Source organism: Lepidochelys kempii, chromosome 6 (genome assembly GCF_965140265.1).
Source record: "Lepidochelys kempii isolate rLepKem1 chromosome 6, rLepKem1.hap2, whole genome shotgun sequence".
Classification (NCBI taxonomy): domain Eukaryota; kingdom Metazoa; phylum Chordata; order Testudines; family Cheloniidae; genus Lepidochelys; species Lepidochelys kempii.
Genome location: NC_133261.1, coordinates 41,835,632 through 41,849,467, shown reverse-complemented (window position 1 = coordinate 41,849,467; position 13,836 = coordinate 41,835,632). Strand labels below are relative to the sequence as shown.

The 13,836-nt window shown below is 41.9% G+C and overlaps 1 protein-coding gene across 1 annotated transcript in view; it reads right to left on the bottom strand.

The window, feature by feature from the left end:
* LOC140912745 (uncharacterized) overlaps positions 1-13,836 on the bottom strand; it is a 101,248-nt gene that overhangs the window by 16,545 nt on the left and 70,867 nt on the right. Inside the window, exon 6 of the mRNA XM_073347739.1 lies at positions 8,511-8,571. The gene's annotated coding sequence lies outside the window, so the exon portion shown is untranslated. The remainder of the gene's footprint in view (positions 1-8,510; positions 8,572-13,836) is intronic.

Sequence of the window (13,836 nt, the reverse complement as noted above, 5' to 3'; positions counted from 1 at the left end):
CTATGCCACTCTGAGTCCTGACTCAAGTTAACAGTGTAAAAGAGCTGCTCTAAGTGACACAAACTGGCAGGAACGCAATTAGATTCTCAAGCCTAAAATAATAGAATCTGAACACTATGGAATCGTTCACACTGTTAGTAAATGTTCAAATCAGTGCACAGGTAGTTACACACACAGCTGAAGTTATTAAAAACTTATTTTGTGTATATAACCTTTTTGATACATCACTTAACATGTATCCTTAGTCTTATTAATCAGAGGAAGCATCATTTGTTACCAAAGCACCATTCTTTCTTAGCCTCTAATACAAATTATGATGTGCTCCAGAAAGAACTTCTTATATGCAAATCTCACTAAGGAATCAATACAGCCTAAATTTGCTCCTGCTACTAGCTACTACAGACTCAGTGAAATATTTTCTAAGAAATATCATGCTAAAGGTACAATATAATGCAAAACCCATTAACTAAGGCTTAAGAGAAAACACAAAAGAGGTGTAAGAAATTCAATAAGCAAGCATCTTAAAACTAATTCTCAATATAAATATATGTAAAGACTTTTAAAATTAGAACTATATTTTTACATTTTTGTTCTCAACACAAATAAGAGACAATATAAGAGGGACAAATAAGAAAAAAACCAAGATATTTCACTTTACAATAAATTGTTATTCTCTTACTAAACACGTCAGACATGTGCAATGCAATAATACAATTATTTGTGTGTCAATAATAGCTTTATTTTGTTGGAATCCACTGTTGTGTTAAAAGGCAACAATGTACATCATCCATTGATTGATGCAGTAGAGGGTAGATTTCCTATCTCACATCACCATAAACTTTACTACTGGCTACAGTCACTAGTTATTCTCCCAGCTGAAGCAATTATTAGTGTGGTCATTGTAATATATAATCAGTTTCAGGGATCACTATGGAAATGAAAAGCTAACACAAAAAAAGTCACTCAATTTGTTTGCCACGGTCCTTGAATCATAAAATGCTATAGTAGCGTGTTTCTAATATACAACAAACTAATATATGGCAAGGAAATTATTACAGTAGTACTCAGAGGATTAAGTGAAGGGATAGATAGAAGAATGAAATACAGGATCAAGAAAAGAAAGGGGCGGTAGAAAATGTCTCATTCTGCCAAGATCTATGTATGGGAGACTGATCTTGACCATAGAGCACAGACAGGAAGCAAAGGCATAAATGGACTTCTACATATTTATTGTTTGGGGCTCAATTATTGCTTTGTGCAGATGCTAAGAGGCTATTAGCACATTTTAGCAATGTAAATATTCTAAACTTTATGAATCCATTCAAAGTTAAAGACTATACCTTACAGGATGGATGGAAAAAACAACAAAAGGACACAGGAAACTGGAAACGTTGGATTGAATTGGGCGAAGTTGCTCTCTGAAGCTCTTTGAGAACAGTAATCTTGTCAAGTTCAGTTCCCTATTGCTTTACCCGGGTGGGAAGACTGAGGAGGCAATAACATATGCCTGTGTCATAAACAGGTTCTCAATCCCTGGCGACGGCGGGTTGGTTTGTTAAAGGCTGGAGGAATTTTAACAAAGCTGCAGCCCCCATTTGGCGAGCTGGAGTCTTTTCGTTGCTGGGGTGGCGTGGTGGGGAAGTTAAGTTTTACAACCTTCACAGGGGGGAGGTATTTAAACCCCTCGCTCTTGTCAGTGCCTGTTTAAAGAGCAGCCAGACCAATAAAGTATCGGGCTTCTATCTCCGCTTTGCCCAGCCACGGCCTGCAATCAGGGCACTCAAAACACCCGCGCGCCGGGCTGAGGCCGCCGGCCCGCCCGCCCGCCCGCCGATGAAGAGACCAGGCCGCAGCAACGCCAGTCAGTGAGAGCTGGCGGGTCGGGGCGGTCGGATGTCCCTGCTCATCCTACAGGCAACGAGCTCCACGAGCGGAGCCCCATAGCCCCCGCCTCCCCCGTCGTGTTTTTAAAAAAAATCAATCAATCAACGCGCTCGCATTGAAACCCTGAAGAAAAATAACCTCGCCCCGCCCCAGCGCGGCGTAACACGGGGGAGGCGGGGGGAGTAGCGGACAGAGGGGAGAGCCAAAGGAGAAGGGCGCCGGGTCATCGCCGCCCATTTACCCGCACGCTGAGCCGCCTCCTTCCCGCCAGTTCCAAGCGTCGGTTCCTCCTCGCGGGGAGCCGGGTGCGAGTCTAGGCGGAGGGTCTGCAGAGCCGTAACCCAGCCTCCTTCGAAGGCTGGTTCCTGGGGTTCTGGTTGCTGTTACACGCCCTCCATTCCCCGCGTGCCGCCTCGTGCGTATGTCTAAAATCATCAGAAATAAAAGAAAAAGAAAAGCTGCAGCAAGGCGGGTGCTCGCACCACCCGCAAATTGCATCAACTTTGCCCTTTGGTGGTGGCCTGAGTCCCAAACAGCTGCGCTGGTTGCACTAGTGCTGTCATTGGCTTCGCACTAAAACCAGGGCAGGTGAGTGAGAGAAATGTGAGGAGCTTGTTAGGCCAGACTCATAGCAACAATAGGGAAGGGAGATCAGACAAGAATTTGTTAGCTGAGGCCTGGTCCAGGCTTAATGTTTAGAGCAGAATAGCTACTGGGGGGGACGAAAAATCCGCACAGCCTGAGCGCTGCAGTTCAGCTGATCTAACCCCTGCTGTATTCAGCCTGTTGGGATCCTGGAAGAATGCTAGCTAGGCTGGTCTGGAAAGTTGCATGACTCATGCCTCTTTCGGAACACCGGCCTGTTCAGGAAGCTGCAAGCAGGGACTTCCCTCCCAGACCAGAAAATCACCGTAGGGGCAGACGAAATGCCCATTGTGATCCTGGGAGACCCTGACTTCCCCTTAATGCCGTGGCTTACGAAGCCATACATGGAGCAAGGAGCAATTCAGCAAAGGCTGAGCAAGTGCAGAATGGCTGTTGAGTGTGCTTTTGGCTGTTTAAAGGCTCGCTGGTGCTGCCTATATGGGAGGCTGGACCTGGCTGATGACAATATTCCTATGCTTATAGCCGCGTGCTGTACGCTCCCTAATATTTGTGAAGGGAAGGGTGAAAGCCTCACTCAGGGCTGGACCGCTGAGGCTCAGTGGCTGGAGGCTGAATTTCAACAGCCAGAGACCAGGGCTACTAGAGGGCGCAGCATGGGGGCATAAGGATCAGGGATGCCTTGAGGCAGCAATTTGAAGCTGAAAACCATTAATATTTGTTGCTATGCTCAGAAGTGCAGTGTTTGTAGTGCTAAGAGGTGATTGTGATTGGTGCAGATGATGCACTATGAAGGTGTAAGAAAATTGCCTGCTGCTTTGCAGGGCTCTGTTTGTTGTCAATTAATGGAATAAAGATTGCTTTCAAACCAAAACAATTCTTTTAACAAAAAAAAAAAAAAACATCAGCACTGTAGGTGATGGGGGAAGGGAGGGTCTCAGGAGGAGGTGCGGTCTGGGACCGTTAAAGTTTGTGTATGTCCAGGGATCATGTCCAACCTTCTCCTTTGGAGTACAGTGCAGCAGGTGCTGTACTTCAGCAGGGCTAAACTACAGAGGGACAGGTGTTGAGTGCAATGGGTACTGAGAGTCCGCATTGCTGGACTGTGATGGGGCAGGAGTGGTATGTAGTGGGTACAGACTGGAGCCAGGAGGTTAAGTGTGGGCTGTGTCTGGGGGGTGCATGGGAAAGAGTTTTGTGACAGCGGCTGCAGGGGAGGGTGGGCGTGGAGCTGCTCAGTTTGCAGTGCTAGTGGTGCCTGGAGCATGTCCGCTTGGTGCTCCATAACATTTAAGAGCCGCTCCATTGCTTCATTCTGGCACACCACATTCTCCTTTTGGTCTTTCTTCTTGCTGTCCCACCACTCCTTAAATTCTTGGTTTTTTGGCCACGGAGTGCATCGTGACCTCACACAGAAAGTCCTCTTTAGTTCTTCATGGCCACTTTCTAATTCTGCGCAGCCATTCAGCTGGCAATAACAAAGAGGGAGGCGGGGCTCCCAAGGTCATATCTCTGAACCCAAAATGCAACATTTTTCAGAAGCAGTATTGTTTGCAACACAGAGACCACTTATTTAAAACACAGCCACTATTTACATACTTGTCACTAACTGGCTGAACCCAGGCAAGCACACATGAGCCACGAGACCCCCAAAATGGTGAGAAACCACAGGAGAAATCAGTGTTCCAGGACCATCATGTACACTGGGCACGGGACTCTTGGGGAGAGCTAGCGCTGTAGGGGGGGCCTTACAATCATTCCTGTCCCCACATTTTCTACAGGCTGTGTTCATTATGGAAGATATCTCGTTGCTGAGGGAGGGTCTTCTCCAAGACTGCGGCTTCCACCCTGGCCCACTTGTGTGCAGCAATGGTGTCCCCCCAACCTCTCCGTGACAGCAGAGTGATGCGGGAAAGTTACCATTAATGGGGCAAGAAACAAAGCAGCTCTGACAAAGAACCTGCGGCAGCAGATTTCCCAGTATCTCCGTGAGAGTTTCCTGGAGATCTCTGAGGTAAATTCCCATGAAGTGAGGGAGACAATCAACAGCCTATTCTGCCACTCAGACTACGTATGTGGTGGTACGTGCATCATACAGATACAAGCCTGCTTTCTGCAACCTCCTGCCCCCAACAACTCGCTTCAGCGATTCTCAGAATCAAAGCCACTTGCTAGGGGCCTCTTCTCTTGCTTGTGTTTCACCAAGATCTGATAGCTGTGACTGGCTAGCCTCCTCCGGGGTAGAGAAGAGCTCTGGGCTGCATGCATCTCTGCCCTCCGAGTCATCCTCTGCCTCTGGGTCCCTTCCCCCCCACATCCTCATCCAAGATTTCCTCCTCCTGGCTCGTTCCACTCTCGACTGGCATGCGAGCCACCAAAGTATCCACAGTGGCCTTCACAGTGGAGGTGAAGTCATCGAGTATCGCGTCCAGCTCTTTGTAGAACTGGCAGCTTGTGGGTGCAGCACTGGAGCGGCGGTTTGCCTCCTGCGCCTTGTGGTAGGCGTTCCACAGCTCCTTCACTTTGACCCTGTACTGCAGTGTGTCCCGGTCATGGCCCCTTTTTGTCATGTATCGTGAAATCTGTCCGTAGGTATCATAATTCCTAGGGCTGGAGCGCAGCTGGGACTGGTCAGCCTCTTCTCCCCAAATACTGATGAGGTCCAGCAGTTTGGCATTGCTCCAAGCGGGGGATCGCCTGGTGCGTGGAGCAGGCATGCTCACCTAGAAAGATGCACTGAGACCACTGCACACATCACCAAGCAAACAGGAAGGGAACTTTCAAAATTCCAAAGGAATTTATGGGGTGGGGATGACGGTTGGTCACCTAAGGGCAGGGCAGGGCAGTAGAGTTCAAACTGATGACCAGAGAGGCGAGAACAGGCATTGTGGGACACCTCTTAGAGGCCAATCGCAGTGTTGTAATCGACCATGGTGTCTACACTGGCACTGTGGCCCTGCCAAGCCACTTAGTGCGTACACCTCAGGAGTTACAACGCAGAAAGCTGCTTTACTGTGCAGAAACTTGCCAGTGTAGATAAGTCCTGAGTGTAGACATGGCCTGAGGTTAGCACTTTAAATCTACACATATTAACAACTAGCTTTCAACATTTTCTGAAGAACATAGAAAGCAATCTCTGTCCAACATTTTTGGAAGTGGAAAATGAGGGTTTTCACACCATTCACTCTTGGGCATTGCAAACATGGAACAGAAAAAAAATCACAATAATATCATTTTAGCTTTCCTAAACAGTTTGCAAAATAGCCAAATCCTGGTCCAGAGTGTTTTTCTTTGTGTTGTTCCTTTTCTTTATCTGCTGTAACAAAGCTTCATTTTGTTCAAGGAAAATTCAAGATAATCCAGAAAGAAAATGTAGGTATTTAGCAATAAATAATAGCAGCAATGTTTTGGAGTGGATTTTAATTTCACTTGAAATAATTACTAAGTATCAGAACACATTATGCATGCATCATCAGACAGTGAATAGGTGCATGTAGGTAGTTGTTGAACTTCAGAAAAGGTAGGCTTTGCCTGCTATTATTTGGAAAAATTATGGTGTGTAATCCTATCTCTATGGAAGTCAGCCAAAATTCCCATTGAGTTCATTGGGACCAGGATTTCACTCCTAGACTCTCAAACATTTTATTCTAATAACTTGTTTAAAAATCTATGTTTTCAATTATGTTGTTTTTGAACTTTACATGAAATCCCTACTATTCGAGAGTAATTATGAAAAGACAATTTGTTAATTCTGTTTTTTTTAAAACATAGGTTCTGTTTGGATTCAGATGTTCTCAAAATTACCCTGCCAACATTAACCTACACTCCAGTTCCCTTTCCTTTGTGAAAAATTTGGATTCTTCAAACCTTAAAAAAAATTCCCAATCTAAAGATGGAGATATCAGTAATTTATGGTAAAATATGGGATTGTCCTAATAATCCCCAAATGAAGTGTTATAAACCCAGGAAATTCAGAGTTATGTTTAAAATGAAACGGAATCCAAGCATATTAAAGGTATGGAATTTCACTCTTTCAAAATGGCTGCTATCTTCTGTTCTCAGTAAGAACAGTGAGACTGAGAGCATACCCACATTTAGCAAAGATGGCTGCTGTCCCCATTCTCCTTCTCCTCACAGTGCTCCTCTCAGTGGCAGATTAGCCACTGGGCCAATGCGGCTTGGCCCCAACCTGCTCTGCCTGCCCAGAGCTTCTGCTGGGGCGTGGGGTCGGGGTGCAGGGGCTTGCCCTGCTCTGCTCACCTGGCGCTCCTACCAGGGAGCAGGGCATAGGGGCTTCCCTCGCTCCCTGACAGGAGTGTCAGGGGGAACTGCAGGCAGGAGGGGTGGGGTGGGGCCCCAACTTGCTCTGACCCAGGGCTCCACAAACCCCTAATCCACCTCTCTCTCCTTTTCACCTCCCGATAATAGAGAGACTACGGTCATCTTCCTAAAGCTTGACATCACTCCTTTTGGGAACAATGGGATATGCTGACCATTTTGGAAGAGGGCATATTTTTGTTTCTCTTAAGTTCTTTGTGGAATTCTCTGTAGGAGAACATTATTCTTTAACCTGTGCTAAAAGAGAAAATTTCCATTATGAAGAATAACTGGAAAAAATTACCAGTTAAACGTTAATCCCTTTAAAAAAATCGTGTACTTTATACACAAGATTTCATTGAGTTTTAATTATAAGGGAAGTTTGCATTATTCTGTTATTAATTTTCATTAGAGTCAAATAAAAATCTGACGAGTTCTAAATTTTTAAAGGACCCATTTTTAATTAATTTTAACATCTAAACTAATTAATGAATTTACTTTCAAATTCTCAAAATTCATTCTATATGCAAAGAATTAATGCTATTTTGGGGGGAGAATAAGCTGTATTTTTCATTTATAACAAAGAAATTGAACCCCTGCTTTGATTGCAGAATTAAAAACTTAACTATGGAGCCACAACTGATGCCTTAATTGGGGGATACTAAAAGCACAAATCATGGTTATACAAAAAATAAAATGTTTGCATAACAGAAATATATCATTTTTATATTAATTTTCATAGTTCTCAAACCCACCTTCCTTCTTCCATAATGTTCTGCATATAAAATATAGAGTTTGAGCCTTCAACTGTTATAGAAGGTGTACTTGAGGAAGTATGGGCTGCAGGATCAGGGTCTTAAACTGGGAATCTCTTTGCTCATTTTTAATTTTTCTGTAACAGCTGTGCACACAAATGGCACTATAGAAATAATTATACATAAAAATAATAAAAGTTTGGTTGCTGAATGCAGTCTTAATTTATAATTCCAGGTATTCCACATTTAACAGATCTTGTTAACTCAAACTACAATATAAACAGAAGAAGACTTCCCGGTAGACAAAAGTTAAGAAGGTTGGGCTCCAGATTTCCAACTTTTCCTATATTTTTTAAAGTAAAGAATCTGTGACTAAAATTTTCCAGTCATTCAGATTTCAGTTTAACTCTAAGGGCTTGTCTCCACTTACCAGTGAATCGATGCTGCATAAGGTAAGTCGATGGGAGAGTTTCTCCCATCGACCCAGTGCAATGTAGACACCACAATAAGTCGACCTAAGGTACATCGACTCCAGCTATGTTATTCACGTAGCTGGAGTTGCACAATTTAGATCAACTTAACTCCGTAGTGTGGACCTGCCTCAATATTTGAACTGTTGGAAATTTATCTCATATAACGTACTAAATTATTTGGATAGGTCCGACATATAGCTCCCTAACGCGATATTATAGCCTTTTTTCCAACTATTTCTATTACATAGTTTAAATAGGCACTATATTTTTTCATTTTTTTCAAACCTGCTCCACTATGTTATTTCAGCTAAAGGTCATATCTCCAAATAAATTTATCTCAGACTTCTAAGTTTCTTGCACAAAAATAACAGGAGTTGTGAACAATTTGACCTCTGGGAAATATACAACCCAATTTCAGCCAGGCATGCAGAACAAAGCAATAGCCAATAATGGATGAGTATAATGTCAAGTCACATACCTGAACCACTCAGATCCACAGTGTTGACTTCTTTAGAAATATGATGCATGAAATACCATGTCTTTGACATGAAAAAAAGTGAGCAGAATTAGATCAATTAAAACCAAAAACAAAATTTTAATATTTCAAATACTTTTGTATTTCTTCAGATGGATTATTTGTTAACATTATAGTACATTAAAAAAGAATATTTTTTAAAAATCTGAATGTAACAGTAATTGCAATATACAGTTACATGGAGACAATCCTTAATGTTTTCCAGTCCTTACTATACTGCAGCCAGTACTGACTTCAGCATTGCCAGTTTCTATCAATATAAGTAACAGTGGCCATGTCACTCTGTGTCGGTTTTTAATGCATTATCAAGTTAGTCCTCATTGACCTTACCAGTTACTACAGCTGCATGCCCGGAGACATAGTGCTATCTACGCTAACTATCACAAATGGACCATGGTAAAAATATTACTGAAAAATTCCTACTGTCAGTCCATATAAAGCTTTAAGCTATTTAGGAATCATGCATGATTGTTCAGAATTTTTTCTTCCCGCTGGGGATTACTGATTGAAAACATGCAACTGGGGCCATATATGTTCTGTTCATAAAGGTCTGTCATCACAGGTTTTCACTTTTCATTGTAATTGGCTTCTTACTTACATGAATATTAGTGTAGATGTTCAAATCCCCAATCTTATGCATTTAGAGCCTGATCGTGCTCTAACTCACATTGACTTCAACATGAACAGGGCCAGATATTATAAGTGGATAAAGCTAAATATTGTTTGAACATTTAATGAACAGATAAAACAAAATGGCTTTTCAACATTAGTTTTGCAAGTTTCACTAAGGAGACAGTTTAGAGGAATTGAAATGGGACAGACCAAAGTTTCAGTATAAAACGTGTAAATGCAAATAATACAATATTCAGAGAACAATTGTGGCTGCAAGAGAATAACTCCAAGGTCAGTATATTATTTATGGCACACTGTTAGTGCTACAGTTACTTTACACAGATGTAGGAAGACAAATTCCATGTACCGAAGAGCTTACAAGTCTTGGCCCTGATTCAGGGCATATGATTAAATCCATCCCTATTCAGAAAAACAATTAAACACATGCTAAATTTTTGTTATAAATATAAGTGTTCTCCTGTAATTCCTACATCAAACCCAGAACTTCTGGTGGAGCTAGGCCATGTCTTTTAGAAAGATATCCTGTGTTGACTGAAAGACTTCAAGTGATGGAGAATTCATCACATTTTTATGTAAGTTGTTCCAAAGGCTAATTACCCTCCCTATAAAACATTTGTGCCTCATTTCTAGCCTGACTTTGTCTAGTTTCACCTTCCAGTCATATCTTGTTATGCCTTTGTCTGCTAAATTAAAGAGCTCTGTATTATCAGAAAGCTTTGTCCCCACGTAGGTACTTATAGACTGTGAGCAAGTTACCTCCTAAACTCCTCTTGGATAAACTAAATAGATTGAGCTTCTTTAGTCTCTCAGTGTAATCGGCAATAAGCAAAGGGAGGAAGGGGGTGGGTTGTGATGAATAGTGTGTCTGAACAATAGGAGGTACTACACATCATGTTAGTGATGTGCTGGTGAGGTTAAGATTCTGACCTCACCAAATTAAAAGGAAAGTTTGAGAAATCTCTTCTCTGATAGAATTGCCCCTCTCTGCATACTCTCAACATATGGCATTTCTTCCAGACCTCAGTCATGCTTGTAGCTCTTTCTGAACCTTTTCCAGTCTTTCCAATGTCTTTTTTAAAGTATGGACAGTGGAACTGGACACAGTAGTGAGCTCACTAATGCAATATACATAGTTGAATACTACCTCCCTACTCCTACATGTTACTCCTAAAGGATTGTGATTGCTCTCTTATCTACAGCATTGCACTCAAATCCCATGTTCAGTTGGTTATTTATCATGACCCTGACATTGCTTTCAGAATCACTGCTTTCTAAAATACAACCCCCCAACCCTGTAAATGTGACTTACATTATTTGTTCTTAGATGTATGACCTAGCACTTTGCTATATTCAAACAGATGTTGTTAAAGGGAAACCAGCTTACCAAGCGATCCAGGTCATCAGTAGTACAGACCTTTTTTAATCATTGTTTACCACTCCACCAATTTGTGCGTCATCTATAAACTTTACTAGCAGTTATTTTGTATTTTCTTCCAGATCATTCATAAAAATATTAAATACTATTGGGCCAAGAGCAGATACCATAGACCCTACTAGAAACACCCTATTGAAGGATGATTTCACATTTACAATTATTGTTTAGATATGGCAATTAGCCAGTTTTTAATCCATTTAATATGAGTTACATTGATTTTATATAGTGCTAATTTTTAATCAGTGTTGTGCAGCACTAAGTCACATGTCTTACCAAAGTCTATGATGTCATTAGTTACCTTTGTCAACCAAACTAGAAATCTCATTAAAAATATCACCTTTTTTAACAAAACCAATTTTCTTTAAAAACCATGTTGATTAGTATTAACCATGCTACCACCCTTTAATTGTTTACAGGTTGCATTCTATACCCAGCTCATCCCATTAACTCTTTTCAAATTGGCAAAGCATTACCTTTTTTTCAGTCCTCTGGAACTTCCTCAGTATGCCATAGCTTTTGTTTAGATATTTTTATTCTATTATTTTTTTATTTGTTTTCTACCCACAGGGAGAACTCAGGTTCATAGCTGTCTTAGAAGTGCATTTTAGGGAAGGACTTGGAGGAAGAAAATACGGAAGCATGGTGGATCTGATCAGACCTCCATCAAGAAGGTTGCATAGAAGATGACATGGAAATAAGTGTGAGAAGAGGGGACAGTTAGTCATGCAACTTGGGCCAAGCACTGTGGGTGACTCTATGTGAAAATGAAGAATAGCATGAAGGTAGTCAGGAGCCCTTCTAGTTTAGCCTTTTGCAAACTCTCTTTCAAACTTCTGTTAAAGTTCATCCTGAACTCTAAAATAAGGCAGCAAAACTGGGTCAAGGTTTTTAGGGTGAGTGGGCCATCTCTTTGTCAGAAATTCCCGTAGCTTTTGTTGAATTGGACACGCTGAACAAGCAGCTTGAAATTGTTCTCTTGTAACTGCAGTTAGAGTGCTTGTAATAAGCACAACCACTACGTCCTCATCCTTGGGTGGACCATATGGTGAAGGCAAAGGTAGGCGAGAAAGGCAATCAGCAACCACATTTTGGTTTCCAGGCTTATATTCCAGTTCATAATTGAAAAAGAGTAGTCTTGCAGACCATCGAGCAATATGGTATGCTGCTCTTTCCAGTCCTTTCGTGGTGAGCAACGTTGTCAAAGGGCTGTGGTCTGTGCGCAACTTGAACGTGCGGCCCCACAGGTAAGTTCTCCATTTTTCAGTAGCCCAGACACAAGCAAGTGCTTCTTTTTCGACTGTAGAATATTTTGTCTCAGCATTACTTAGTGTCCTTGAAGCAAATGCAACAGTCCTCTCTGTGTTGTCCTCATGCAGTTGTGTAAGAGCAGCCCCAAGTCCACAATCAGAAGCATCAGTAGTTACAATAGTGGGCAATGCAGGACTGAATAGTGCAAGTACTAGACTATGTACAATCAAGTCTTTCACGTTTTGAAACTAGCTTGTGCATCCGTTGTCCACACTAAGGTTGAACTTCTCCGTAGTAATTCCCGTCACGGTTCAATGACAGAAGCATAATTGGAAATTAATTTTGCATACCAGGAGGTAAGACCCAAGAAGGAATGTAAGGCTTGCAAATCTGTTGGAGGAGGAGCATTTGAAATTGCCAGGATATGATCTGGATCAGGTTTTAGTCCAGCCTGTGAAATTGTATGCCCCAGAAAAGAGAGTTCAGTTTGTCTAAATTTGCATTTGGACCTATTGAGCTGGAGGCCTGCTGTGCTGATGCAGTTTAGTACAGACTGCAGGTTATTGTCATGCTTCTCAGAAGTATTTCCAAACACAATAATATCATCCAGACAGCACTGAACTCCATGTTGATTCTTCAGAATCAATGACATCATTTTTTGAAAGGCACTTGGGGCAGATGTGAGACCATATGGAACACATTTAAAACGAAATAGTCCCTTGTGTAATAAATGCTGTGAGGTCTCTGCTATCTTCATGCCCTGGTGGTATGCACTCTGCAAATCAAGAGTAGAAAACATCTTTGCTCCATGGAGTTCTGCAACTACTTCTTCTATGTGAGGAAGAGGATGGCTGTCAATCACAATAGCTTTATTTGTCTCCCTTAAGTCAACACAAAGGCGAATGCCTCCACCCTTCTTCTGCATCACTACTATAGGTGAAACCCATTCTGAGGAGTCGATCTCTTCAATAATGTCCTTTTGAACAAGTTTTCTAAGTTCCTCTGAAACAGCTTCTCTGACTGAAAATGGTAAGCACCGTAACCTCTGTTGTACAGGCATCACATTGTTCCGCATTTTAACTTTATGCAGAAACCCAAAAGCACAGCCAAGTTCCTCCTCAACTTGGTGTTGGGTCCCAGCTGAAAGTGGTGTATGTACCGCAAGAGTGCTTTGCTGAGGAAGATCAATTCATCCATTAACTACCCTGAGATTTAAAGCAGCCAATAAATCTCTGCCAAGGATAGGAGTGCCTTTGTGGACAATGTAGAACTCTGCAGTTACATAGCAATCACCAAAAGTAACTATTACTGGCAGGCAGTCATGTACTGGAATATGGTTTTTCAAATAGCACACCAAGTGAAGCTTGGGTTCAGTAAGAGGCACATCTTTAAAGTAATGCAAATAGATGGAATCAGGTAGTATAGATACTGTTGAGCCAGTGTCCAACATTAGCTGAATAGAGTGTGGTTTGCCTGAGGATATGGCAGAAACGTCTACAGTGCACTTTATCTGTTCTGGAATATGTGCAGTAGTGATTTTGTCCACGCTCAGCACAGTAACATCTGGTATTGTAACTACATGCACCTGTTGATTGAACTGGCTACTGTGACATACTTTGGCAAAATGTCCAATCTTTTTGCAATGATTGCACTGTGCTACTTTTGCTGGACATCCTGTGTAGCTAGCAAGGTATTGTGGGGATCCACAGCAAAAACATGCTTTTACTGTATTTTGAATTTGCTGATTCAGTGGTTTTTCATTAGTTTTCCTTTTGCAATTGTAAAAAGAAAAGGAGTACTTGTGGCACAAATTTATTTGAGCATAAGCTTTCGTGAGCTACAGCTCACTTCATCGGATGCATTCAGTGGCTCATGAAAGCTTATGCTTAAATAAATTTGTTAGTCTCTAAGGTGCCACAAGTACTCCTTTTCTTTTTGTGAATACAGATTAAC